General features: G+C 37.4%; 1 pseudogene; it reads left to right on the top strand.

Moving 5' to 3' along the window:
• The window catches only part of LOC113072559 (low-density lipoprotein receptor-related protein 1-like), a 94,672-nt pseudogene that overhangs the window by 39,905 nt on the left and 40,125 nt on the right, over window positions 1–14,642 (top strand).

Here is a 14,642-nt window from a genome sequence, read left to right on the forward strand (position 1 = left end):
TCTAAAAACAAATTACATTAAGTATATTTTGCTTTCCTTCAGTAAAAAGAAAATTGAGTGAGACCGTGTAAAAGCCTGGCCCCTTGGTATAAAGAAGAAGGAGTGCTGGCCCTCGACAATATCAAAGTTGCCCCATCCCTGGTTTACAAGAAATAGTCTGAGCTTCCTTTTTTGGGTTGTATCTGTGGTTACAGATTTTTGCTGCCAAAGGAAAAGTTTATCCATAAACAGAAGTAACCAAAGTCTTAATTTCAGACCCATATGACTTGCACTACCATTCAATTGTTTGGGGTGCATGTGAGAATATATATATATATATATATATATATATATATGAAAGGAACACTCTTACTCAACAAGGCTGCATTTATTTGATCAAAAATAAAATAAATCATTATTAAAATTATTATTACTGTTTTCTATTTAAATATATCTTAAAATGGAATTTATTCCTGTGATGGAAAAGCTGAATTTTCAGTAGCCATTACTCTTTAGTGTCTTTAGTGTCTCACGTTTTTTTTTAGCGTTATCCAGTGCTTCTTAATTTCTTTGTGGGTTCTTTAATGAATGGAAAGTTCTAAAGAACAGCGTTCATTTGAAATATACATCTTTCATAACGATAGTCTTTACTGTCACTTTCAATTTAACGCATGCTAATCAAAAGTGGTAGTATCACAAAAGCAGCTCATTTGACTTTTGTGTTGTATACCAAGTGTTTGTGTGAGGAACAGACCAAAATGGTGAACCAGTCCCAGTCTGATTAATGAATGAATCATTCAAACTGGTTTTGTCACCTGAATTAAGCAATTCTTTGACAAGATCTGACTCAAAAGAACAATTTGTTTATGAATTGAGCATCATTATTTCTCTCATGAACTGTGGGGTGGATGTCAAGATTTGATGAGCAGAATAGAGTCTACTTTTAGGCTACTTTTATGGTGTTATTTTGTTAATATCCCCACTTCTCATTCACTAACCCAAAGAGTGCCCACATAATTTTTTTTATCTAACTCTTCCATTGCTTTGACGAAAGGCGTTCACATTGTTTTGTACAATTGATGCGTTTTTGACCCCGGTTTCCCATCTGCAGTGACAGTGAAAGGACTGGAAAGGATATTTATGTCAGTATTTATCACTTTTGACTCAGCTCAGTCTATGATTAGACTTAATGTTTGACTGGAAAACATATAATTAATGTCTGATGACATGCTCTTTGCGTTGATATACCGACAGTGACATGGTTGTTCTAGATTGTATAACACAATAACCATGTTTTAGGATACATAGTTTACTGCCCAAACCATTGCAGCAATTGCTATGACACCTTTCAACCATTACATCAACTGTTGCATCACCTAGACATTCCTGGCCTGTAGGGAGTTTCTGTATTATTAGTTCTGTCTTATTTGCCACCTGGTCTGGTTTTGTTCCTACTGGACTGTAGATATGTTTGCTGGGATCAGTATGTATAGAAAGCATCTCAGACTAAATATTGGCTGCTCTCTGATGAAACACAGAGGGATAATGGATACAGAGAGACAGAGGTCTGAGATGCAACCCTTCCTTCTCTATGTATCTATTTGTGTGTGTGTGTGTGTGTGTGTGTGTGTGTGTGTGTGTGTGTGTGTGTGTGTGTGATGTTGGGGTGCCAGGGAAAGCCAGTCGCCAGCACACCAAGGAAGCAGTTTCACAGGAAGGGTGAGCAGGGTGGGACGGCGAGTTACCGCACAGTAGTTTATTGTTGCTAGAAATAATCCAGCCCTGTTTTCTCTTTAGGACTGATGATTTAGTTCCCAGTGTCCCAGTGTTTCAAACTTCACATGCAGAGCGCTGTTAGCATGATTCAAGTTTCTGCCTATGTTGAGGATTCCAGATTTCTCACTTTATGAGGTTTCATGATGATGATGATAATAGTCATGATCTTAATATTTTAAAAACTGATGATAATCATAGTTATGATGATGATGATGATAGTTATTATTATTATTAGTAGTATCATTATAGCAACTTGACATAAATGTAAATAAACGTGTAAGGATAGAAATGTAAATGTTAATAAAAACAACTGATAAATATTTAAAATATTATGTAAATTAAATATTGTTGTTAATATTAATAATAAATTAATAATCATCAGTCAGCCTGCCAATTTGACTATTATTGTTGTCATTATATGATGAATAATGATTATGTATTTGTATATAATAACAAATACATATTTACGTATAATATTATTATTATTATTATTATTATTATTATTATTATTGTTTTAGTAATTTAACACAGGTAAATGTTAATTACATTTAAAAGTATACAACCTATTTAAATGTACAAAAAAAGTTTAGATAAAAAATATTATTCTTTATTTAATAACAATAAAAATCAAAGTTTTATAAATTTGTCTGATGATTTATTATTATTAACAGTGATTGAACCTCATTATTATTTCTCTTCCTATGTAGACAGTATGGAAGATCACAAGGTTGTAGAACAGAGCTTCAGTGTCTCAGAATAGTTTTCCAGGAAGTCTGGACCCTGGCCATCACCGTCCCTGTGATTTCAGACTCCGCTACATGCAAGACAGACAAGAGGAAAAACTGTGTCTGTAAAAGTGTTGAGTTTGCCTTGCAGAACTGTGGTATAGGTACTGGGTACAGCTGGAGTGTCAGAGTTACTCAGAAACCATGTCCTCTCTTGGTATAGTTGGGAAATTTCGGGACTGTGTTATGATTAGAGAACTGATCAGGTCCGTTCGCGTAATCTAGCTGCTAGCAGTTCACTGAAGGGGGAACATCAGCAGAACATAACTAAAATGTATTTTTCTCACACAAATCAGTTGTGTGGCTTTAGAAAAACGATGCTAAACAGTGGTCATTTGCATACAGAATCTTAAAAGTATGGTTAGGGCTGGGCGATAAAATAAAAACAATAATTATCATAATATAATTTTGTTAAAACAATAACAAAAGTTCAATATAATGTTTATACACCAAAAGTGCAATGAATTATTAAAACTAGTTTAAAGTCAGATAAAACAGCGCTGACAAACAGCAGAAACACTGTGAGCAAAGATACAGTCAAAGCTTTTCAATCTACAAATCTACCATCATTTACCATAGTTTTACTGTATTACACTAACTGCACCATGGTATTGTGGCAGAAATGTGGAATATTAATTTCAATTGTTATTATATTATTAATGTAGACATCAAGGTACTACTACTGTCAACTCAAGTTTCTGACAAATGTTCAGTTTTATTTTTATATTATTATTAATATTGCAGCCTGCACTGCAAACTGTGCTGAACATAAGCATCGTCAAAGTCAGGCAACACAAACCTGTTTCATCATTTGAAACAATATCACTCATAAGAGCATGTAAAAATTGAGGGAAAATGACTGGAAAAGTCTGAAGAACTCAAAAACATGAAGTGTTTTTCAATCTCTGACCATAAAGAGAAGTTTGAAACCACAGTTAACAGTCTGGTTTCTACATCTTTCTACAGCAAGAAATAAAGATTTTATCAGGATAATTATCGATATTGTCTGAAAAGTTGTCCAATACGGCCCCAGACATTAACTCTTTTGACATTGATCTTGGATGTTCTCAAAGACAGCCGATCTCTTCTGTTCTGCTTCACTGTAGGTGTAATGCTCTGAGCACCTATGCCATCAATTAAGTTGCTTCCCAGGCCTTTTACAAAAGCAGCCACAAAACTTGCTCAAAGAGGTTATAAATCAGAGCTTGCTCATTCAATTACACAGTGTCCAGAGGCCCTACGCCACCAGTGCTGAGATAATTATATGTTATCAAAGTTCTGTTCTCCCTCTAACTGGACCTATAAATCAACAGCCCCCTGTTCTTTGGTGTGTATAGGACAACTGTTATTACAGCCGCATCATTAATGACTCTGGGTGGCCATTCTGCTGGAAAGGCTGGAGGAATGGAAGGACAGTAGATGGATGAGTCTTTTTAATGAGTGTATATGCTGCAGATATTCTGTGATGCAGAAGGTTTAGTAATTTCCCGAGTGATTTATAACTGTAGCATACTGGGCAGATGAGCACTCCAGATGTGCCCCGTGACCGCTCTCCCCCGTAAAAAGCCCGAAAACAGAGTAGGATGCATTGCACACACAAACTCATAATCAGTGTGTGAGGAGGGGGTGGTGGGCGAGTGGGCGTCCACACTGTGGCTGATGAACCTGGGTTGAGCATATCTGCTTGAGGGTGTCACGACACTTCATTGGCTTGGCTCAGGACGTCCTTGCCGCTGGTTGGGTAATAGCTGTCCTGCCATTTTAAGAATGGCCCACATCTAGTCCAGATGGATTTGAGCTCTAGAGACTGCTGGTGTCTTCATGAAGTGTGACTGATGCATCGTCCCGACCATACATATTCTGGAGTTTTCGCTTGCTTTCACTGAAACCGTTTTTTTTTTTTTCTCACTAAAACGGTTTATTGAAAAAATTAGGATTGTTTAAAAGGAGGCTAATAGTGTAGCAAAACGAGTCTAATATTGGTTGCAGTGATGTTTTAGTCAAGTGCTACTCTGGTGTCAGATGCAAATCAGCTGTTTGTTCATTTGTGTTTTTAACAAACATTTGTTTGTTGGTGCATTGCTTGTCGTACGAGTGTTAACTGAGTGTGTGCGTTCATTTGCACATACATTTATTTGTCCATCTACTTGTTTGTTTGTCAGTTATTGCTATACATGTTTGTTTAGCTTGTGCATCCCTAAATGTATTTATATAGCATAAAAATGTAAATGTAGTTTTATTTGTTCACTCGTTTCTTATATTAGTTTAATATGTATGTTTGATTTATCTCTAACACATTCATTCACTCCATACTTTATCAAGCAATTCAGTTTATTATTATATGCACAATTTTAGCTACCACAATAACGGTCATTTATTTTCCCGTTTTTTTATGCATCAGTGTTGTATATCCCATATGTCGGAGAACTACCCTAACTCTGGCCTTGTTGAAAGAGTTGTCCATTCATAGGATTCCCACCAGTGTGTCCCAGGCCTCAGAGACACTCGGCGCTTTGTTCTCCTCACTCTTCTTAAGTCTCTTGTGTTTCTGTCACTGATATAGTTAAGCTTCACTTTACTTGTAGCCGTAACCTTGTCTTCTCTATCATAGTTAGACTTGATATTTTTGTAGTTACTTGCCTATATCAGTTTCCGCTTACAGCACAATAATAAGTCATTTGAAATCTCAGCAAGCTTTCCCTTCCCTTTTCCTTGAATTTCTCCTTTCAAAATCATCTGCAGTTCCTTCCGTATTTTCACAACAAATTCCAGTTCATAACCATATGGTACCTTTTGCATGTACTGAAATGTAGTTCTAGATAAGTTACAGATGTTCTTGCCACGTAGTGTTGTTTACTTCCTTTTGAAGAAAGAGGGGGGTGAAGAAAGAAGAGTAAATTAGCAGATTTGTACAGGACAAGAGTGTCCCCTTTAGAATAACGTGTCTTTTACAATTTTGTGCGACAGGTACTGTGGATGTTTGTTTTGCAGACTGAGAGAAAGAAGCGGGGAGGGTTTATTGTGGCCTGGAGCTAGTTTCGCATTTCCCGGCAGGGCTTGTGTTTACTGGACTTTGTAGAAATGTGTTTGTGTCTGGTTTGCACAGGGTTGCACAACAAGGATATATTCCTATGTCTTAGGATCGTTAGTGGATGCGTGCGGAAACTCTCCCCCAAATCAGTAACAGGAAGTACGGTGGCAGCTGTTGCAACACCAAGCATCATGGGAGGCACTGTGGACCGGCCTGCACAGCTGGAGCTCAGCACGGCCCGCACAGAAAGAGTCTTATTGTCAGAGAAGAGAAAGAGAAACTTAGTATTCACCGAATTACCATTTCAAACTCTTTTCCCAGAATGGAGGATATCTGTATGGCCAAGTCCAGCCTCCCCGTGCAGGGAAAAGGTGCAGTAATGGAGAACGAGCGTCTGTGTCAGGTTTTTTAGATTGTGTGGAGACGGTTGAGACACTTTAGCATGGAGTCTCACCTTGCGTGTTTGTAGAGTTTCTGCAATCAGGTTTTTTGCTTTGCTGTCTTTTTAATTGCGTTGATGCATAAAAGTGGGAACAACACTCTCTGAATAATAGTCTTGTGACAGTGAGTCAGAGAGTTGGGCTGATCTGCACGCACACTCACACACACGCATACATATGCAGAGACATGCATAAAACCCATTGGGCCTTATTCATAAAACACAAGCAGAACGAGTTTCTACAAACATCATTCATAGCAGTTCTTATGTAACGGCTGCATTTAATTCAATCTGACATTTTATGTCAGAATGGATTAATGATTGATTAGAGACATTTCTTCTGCTTGAGTTTCATGTGGGCACATTATGTTTTTTTTATGCAACACAGCTTGTACTGTCAGATCATTGTCAGATCAAGCTTTGTATAATTTAGGGCTTTTATTTGGTCGATCCATATTTACACTGCCATCCAAAAGTTTTTACATTTTTTAAAGAAATTAACACTCTTATTAAGGATGCATTTAATTTATCAAAAGTGACAGTAAATACATATGGTAAAAAAAAAAAATTCTGTATCATAGTATCCACAAAAGTAGCACAATTGTTTTCAACATTGGTAATATTAAGAAATGTTTCTTGAGCGTCAAATCAGCATATTGAAATCATTTTTGAAGGATCATTTGACAAAATAAATTTGCAACTTGGATGGAAACATGTCTAACAATTAGTCATAATTGTCTGTCTTCACTGAAAGTGGAAAAAATAGTTTGTTAAAAACTGAATTTAGCATTAACTGATTGTTAATGCTGAATTATGAATAGCACAATTTCAAAGCACAGTAATGACCGCAGTGGGGTTTGGTCTTGGTTAATTGGTTCTCCTCGGATAGTTGTCTGATAATGGGACTATGTTAAGTACACTAATCCTCCAAGTTTTGCATTCCAACACGGTGCAGGATCTTTCTGCTGAGTCAGACAGAAGCTGCAGTTATGACTGACTAAAAATAAAGCAAACACTGAAAACATCTCTTCCTCTCTCCCCCCATATTCCTCCTGACTCTCTTCCTGTCTTGCTTCTCTTTCACAAATTTAGATGTGGAGCAGATGGCTATTGACTGGCTGACAGGAAACTTCTACTTTGTGGATGATGTGGACGACCGCATTTTTGTGTGCAGTAAAGATGGCTTGACTTGTGTCATCCTGCTGGACCTGGAGCTCTATAACCCTAAAGGAATCGCACTGGACCCAGTCATGGGGTGAGACCCCCGAGTCCATTATTCCTTAATCCTTAATCCTTGGCTGGACCAGCAAAGTCCAGCATCACTCATGCCACTTGGTTTTCTCTGCAGATAAAAAAAAAGCAATTAAGTGCATTTATCCACCATATTAAATACTATAATATGGATTTTTTTAATTAATTTTATTGCAAATAAAGCATAAAAAATAAATATTATTTAATTGTAAAGTAATTATATGTCTGGGTAGTATTTGTTGTACATCCCTTAAATTATTAATTTCTTTATGATTCAATTGAAATATTATTAAATACTGAATCTGGAATGAATTAATAAATATAATCATCTAGAATAAAGAAAGCAATAGGGGTGTCACTAACAATAATTTTGGTAATCAAGTAATCGGTCGATAATTCTGACAATTAATCGAGTAATCAGATACATTTTTTTGTGGTAATGAAAATAGACCTAAGGGAATAGACTTAGATCTATTATACCAATAATAATTGGTTTAAATATAATATCAGAATCAAATATGGTTTTATTGAACAAAACAATTAAAAATACAATTTAATAAAACAATATACTTATAAATCTGATCAGAATGGTGCACATTGTTCCCAGATGAATGTTTTAAATGACCAAGACTCACAGCATATGCAAAGATTAATTTTGAGACGGTCCACGCATGTTAATGAGTACTGTTTGTGTGGAGCAGCATTTACTGTGAATGGAGCCGATCTGAGATGCGCTTATATAAATAAAGTGCATATTAAACCTGCAACGCTTATATTTATTTAATTGAATCGCAGCTTTTGTGAACTCACAATAACACTTTTTTGATTTTTAATAACATGCTTTTATGATTTTAAATGGTTTTAATATTTCGTACAGCCTTAGAAAAAAAGTCTAATATAATGCTTTTTAATGGGTTCTCATCCATGGAATGCGTCAGTTTTGCTGGTTAATCGACACAAGCAAAATGCAATCAATTTTTATAATTGAGTACTCAAATTTAATTGCGGAATCATGACAGCCCTAATATTTTGAACATCTCCTTTTCTTCTTTTCAAGGAAAGTGTTCTTCACAGACTATGGCCAAATCCCAAAGGTTGAACGCTGTGATATGGATGGCCAGAACCGCACCAAACTGGTAGACACAAAAATCGTCTTTCCCCATGGCATCACTCTGGACCTGGTCAGCAAGTTGGTGTACTGGGCTGACGCTTACTTAGATTACATTGAAGTGGTGGACTACGAAGGCAAGAACCGGCACACCATCATTCAGGGATTACTGGTATGTGTGAAGTCACATGCGCTTAGAGATTTGTCTGTTTGGAGCCATGAACTTGATCTAAGGATGTCACTTGCATTGATGTCATCACTCATTAGTTTCTAGAAATGAGAACATCACATGATCAGCAGAATGGAAAGATCAGCATTAGCTCATTTAAAACCTGCGACAGCAGTGCAAACTGAGCATTGTGCAACAGTGTCATACTTTTTTTTTTGTTTTTAAACCCTTTTTTTTATGTCCATTAGTTTACATTCATCGTATTGCAAAAAATCTACTTGAAAATCTAATAGTCCTAATATAAATTTATATGTGATGTTTCAGGACTTTTGCATAGGAATGCACATTATATAACAGTAGCATCAGTTAAGTTAATCTTCAAAATTAATTACAATGACACTCAAAATTATCTCAAAATGAATCTACATTTTCACTGTACATTTAAATTGTTGTGATGCTTAAATTCATTTGCAGCATTTAAAATAATTGATTTTTATTAATTTATTTACAGAAAATAGTATAAGTCATTGGTTCTCAACCAGCCATCTTTCAAGGGGACATTAAAATGACTTAAAAGTCACATCTGTATTTTCAGTTATCTCTGGGACCATGCCAGAGTCCAGAATCTCTTAAACATTTTATTGTGCTAGTTTATTAAAGGAGACAGAAATACCACAGACTTTGAAAACTGGGATATATTAGGAAGCCTCATTTGTTTTTTTTTTTGTTTTTTTTTTAGAACTGTAAAAGTCCTGTTAATTAATACCAAGGGCATTTTAATAGTTAGTGTGTATATAAATATATATATGCTCTATTTTTTATGCTTTTTTGTTTGTTTTGGCAGATTGAACATCTCTATGGTCTAACAGTGTTTGAAAACTATCTGTATGCCACCAACTCTGACAACGCCAACATGCAGCCCAAAACCAGTGTGATCAGAGTCAACCGATTCAACAGCTCTGACTTCCAGGTGGTCACACGCGTGGACAAGGGCGGCGCACTTCACGTTTACCACCAGAGACGTCAGCCTGCAGGTATGACGGGGATATAAGATACAATTTGTAAAATATTTCTAAATGTAAAGTTCAGCAAGTGCTCAAGCATTTTCAGACAGAACGCTTTTTTACAGTGAGAGGTGCCTTTTTTAAATAGTTTCTATTGGCAGTAAGCTCACGCTTTAATCTTTAATTAGACTGACAAGTGCACTTCTCTTTTCTAAACAAAAAAAAAAGTTTGAAAACGCACCACACATTTTAAAACCTGAAAAACATGTTCTGTCTGATCGGGGCCTAAGGCAGCATAAATCAATCTCTTTTGGGACAGGTACATTTACATCCTACCTGTCTGACTCAGTACTATTCATTGGGGTTCCCCACTGGCCCCTTATATTAAAATTAGTCTTTTGTGTTCGTCCTCTCAGTCCGTAGTCATGCATGTGCTCCTGATCAGTTTGGGAAGCCAGGTGGCTGCTCCGATATCTGCCTACTGGGCAACAGTCACAAGAGCCGAACCTGCCGCTGCCGTTCAGGTTTCAGCCTGGGCAGTGACGGAAAGTCCTGCAAGAGTGAGTGAAATCTCAATTCAATTCTCAATTCAGTTTCAAACAGTCATACATAACAGCATTCCCCATTATAGGGCTTTTTTGGATATAATCAATTCTGTTTTTCTTCTCAGAACCAGAGCATGAGCTCTTCTTGCTGTACGGGAAAGGCCGGCCTGGTGTTATTCGTGGTATGGACATGCATGCCAAAGTGTATGATGAGCACATCATCCCCATTGAGAACCTGAATAACCCAAGAGCACTGGACTTCCATGCTGAGACCGAGTTCATCTATTTTGCTGATGCCACCAGCTACATCATCGGCCGCCAGAAGATTGATGGCACTGAGAGAGACATCATAGTGAAGGATGGTGAGTGCAGAATGATGCTGGGATGGTTTTTGTTGGAGTGACATTGAAGGTGGATGAATTACATGGACAACTCCTCCATATCTCACTCTCTTCTCCATCCCATTCATTTTGTCTCTCAATTCCACAGGTATTCACACAGTAGAAGGAATCGCTGTGGACTGGATGGGGCAAAACCTGTATTGGACTGATGATGGACCCAAAAAGACGATCAGTGTGGCCAAACTGGAGAAAGCCTCTCAGACCCGCAAAACTCTTCTTGAGGGCAAAATGACCCATCCTAGAGCCATAGTAGTAGACCCTTCTCATGGGTAAATCAATTAATTCCACAAAAAAAAAAAATATAGATAGATAGATATTAGCATTTGTATGCATTTTATTTAGTCACAATACACACATAATTCTGATTGGTTTTTAGAGACCATGTTACCCTACCAACCAGATTACATGTTCCCTACATACAGATAAACCATTTAGAGTTGCACTAGAGTTGTTTAAATCTACACTGTAGTGTATAAATCCATGCTGTTTACAGAATGATGTACTGGAGTGACTGGGAGGAGGAACCTAAAGAGACCAATCGTGGCAGTATAAAGAAGGCCTGGATGGACGGTTCAAATGCCGGTATCCTGCTTACTTCTAAAACTGTGCTCTGGCCCAATGGCCTCAGTCTGGACACCCAGCAGGGCATCTTGTACTGGGTGGATGCATACTACGACCGCATCGAAATGGTGCTTCTCAACACCACAGAACGCAGGGTGAGGAAACACATATATATATATATATTGCTCCGAAAAAATGTGATTGGATGCAACTGAAATAAAACAAAATATGACTTTCCGACTTGAATTTGTATTAAAAAAAACACTTTTCTGTTCATCCAGACAGTATATGAAGCACATGAGCTGAGCCATCCCTTTGGCCTGTGCCACTATAAGAACTTTCTGTTCTGGAATGAGTACCGCAGTGGAGCAATCTACAAACTGGACCAGAACACCAAAAAGGCCACGTTGCTACGCAGTGAACGACCCCCAATCTATGAGATCCGCACCTATGATGCACAACAACAGCAAAGTACTGAACACCCTGAGCATTTCTTTTAGAAAATGTGTCATTAATGAGTCATATGTAAAGCGCATGCTGACAGATCAAACAAGGACTTAATTGTGTTGTTTTGTATGTTAACATGTCTGAACAGCCACATTATTTATACGGTGTTAGCGGGAACAAACTAATGAGATCAGAGTTTCAGTGGTTTTACTGTGTGTTTTATTGGGATCTGCTAAGGGTGTTTTTGTTGTGTGTAGTCACAGGCTCCAACGTGTGCCGTGCCAACAATGGTGGCTGTAGCAGTCTGTGTCTGCTGACGCCCACTGGACGCTCCTGCGCCTGTGCCGACGATCAGATACTAGATACTGACAACAAGACCTGTACAGGTGCCTATTTTGTGCCTTTGTGGCCTGAAGTATAAATGTTCCCGTGAATAACCTCAAAGAATTTTGAAAGGTATAATACATTTTGAAATAATAATTGTTCTTTTTTTTTTCTCAACAGCAAACCCTTCCTACGTGCCTCCTCCTCAGTGCCAGCCTGGAGAATTTGCCTGTAAGAATAATCGCTGTATTCAAGACCGCTGGAAGTGTGACGGGGACAATGACTGTCTGGACAACAGCGATGAGGCCCCCGAGTTGTGCCGTCAGTGCCCTTTTGTCTCATATTTTCAGATATACAAATAACAAAACCACTCCTCATTATCACATGATCCTTAAGAAATCATTCTAATGCACTGATTTGGTGATCACAAACATCTCTTATTATTATCAATGTTGAAAACATGTCTTGACCCTTAATATTTTTTTTTCTTTGGAAACCAGGATATATTTTTTAAGATTCTTTGACCAGTTCAAAAGAACAGCATTTATTTAAAATGGAAATCTTATGTAACATTACAAATGGCTTTATAATTTTTTTATCGGATTCTTTCACTCACAGAATAAGATAATCAGGTCTTAATCGTGGCATTAGTAACTGTTAATATTTGTGATTCATACATCCATACCACTAGGTGTCAGTATAAATCAGGCTGTTATATCAGCCATGAAAAGAAACATTATGGAGTGCACATTTAAATGAGCCTATTTGTCCTGTTTCAGACCAGCACACCTGTCCTGCTGACCGCTTTAAGTGCCAGAATAACCGCTGTATCCCCCTGCGCTGGCTTTGTGATGGAGACAATGACTGTGGGAATGATGAAGATGAATCTAACAGTACTTGCTTGGGTATTGTAAACTAATTGTTAATAGGACTATTAAGCATTTTTTTCTGATAATTGTCAAAGTACTTTGTGGTGTACACCAGCCTTTATGTGCTTTGTTAATTGATCAGGATTTATTTTCTCTCCCAGCCCGCACGTGTCCTTCTAATCAGTACCCATGTGCCAGTGGCCGTTGTATTCCTATCTCCTGGACATGTGACTTAGATGATGATTGTGGAGATCGCTCAGATGAACCACCATCTTGTGGTAACTTAATTTGAGTCTCTTTTCCTTTTGTCATCATGCCATGCTGACACTTCAAGAATGTTAACTGTTTTTCCTATCTCATCCTCTCTCTTGTCTCTCTCTCTCTCTCTCGCCAGCATATCCCACCTGTTTCCCACTCACTCAGTTCACCTGTGCCAATGGACGCTGCATCAATGTCAACTGGCGTTGTGATAATGGTGGAGTTTCTAATGCTGTCTATAAAAGTGTGTTTGTTGCATCCTGACTTAGAATGTCTAATAACTGCAAGTCCTCATTATCTGTCCTCAGATAATGACTGCGGGGATAACAGTGATGAAGCCGGCTGCAGTCACTCGTGCTCCAGTGTGCAGTTTAAATGCAACAGCGGCCGCTGTATACCAGAGTACTGGACCTGTGATGGAGACAACGACTGTGGAGATTACAGTGATGAGACTCATGCAAACTGTACCAATCAGGGTGAGTTTGGAAAAGTATGATTTTTAATAATAAAAAAAAAAAAAAAAGAGTTCTCGTTCCAAAAAGTTTTCTTACGTTTTTTGTACGTTTACCACAGATATACACAGAAGCAGTGCTTCAGAGTTCCTCTCTCCGTCAAGAAATCTTTACTATTTTTCAGTTCATCTCAGTGAATGCGCAGCGCACCTATGTTTGCTGTACAGTAAACTCTAGTGTGAAGGCGCACGACTCTCCGCCGCTTTCACTCACACGTGCAAAGTGAGAGAGAGAGAGTGTCTTACGTAATGCGTGTTAATTGACGCACCACATGTAAACGATATTCTTTGTTGTTGTTTTCTTTGTTGAGTTCCCTTGGATTAGTTTTTTCAGTTTTTAAGAACTGCCGGGTTTTCCTGTAGTTGGCGAAACTAATGCGCAAACGTCAATCTCATTGGCTGGTGCTCACCGCTATTTTGATTTCGGCAAATCAATTCAACGAATGCACAAAACCTGATTAATATTCATGGATCCAGCAGCTCATTAGTCTTTAGTGCATTTTTACTGTTCTTATTAGTAGAATTCATATTATTATTATTATTATCATCATCATCATCGTCGTTTTTTGTTTTTTTTATACAGAAACAAAGCATCACCACCAGTCCTAAATTCAGTTAAAACGTCTATGCATTCATACATGGTTACCAAGTTTTAATTATAATTACTAAAGTTCTATCATTAAATAATACTTGATTATTGTAAATACTATGGCTTTCTGTTTTCGTGAGGGGGTTTGGCGGCATGTCATCTTTGTTTTCAGACTGAACATTAAAGAACACCACACACACGTCTCCTGGAAATCCTGTATAATAAAAAAAATCTGATGACTTCTTCGAAACTCTTGAAGTGTTTCCACTTTTGTGTCCCGTTTGCGTCAAACGTTTAACAAACGGTCTGTGGGCGCGACGTCTGAGGCTGAGACTAGTCACAAACCAACATCTAATCCCAAACCAATTACTCTACTGAATTCTTACTATTTATGTATTTGTTGGTTGGTTTGTTCGTTGTTTGTTTAGGATTATTTATTATTATTTTGTTATCTATTCATTTATTTTATATATTTATTTTGTTATTTTTATTTTAAAGTAATTTAAATGTTATATATTGTGTAAAAATTACATTACATTTCTGAAATAAAAAAAAATATATTTTAAATACAACAAATTGCTAAGTGAATTAGTAA

The sequence above is a fragment of the Carassius auratus genome, unplaced genomic scaffold (assembly GCF_003368295.1).
Source record: "Carassius auratus strain Wakin unplaced genomic scaffold, ASM336829v1 scaf_tig00009457, whole genome shotgun sequence".
NCBI classification, from domain to species: Eukaryota; Metazoa; Chordata; class Actinopteri; order Cypriniformes; family Cyprinidae; genus Carassius; species Carassius auratus.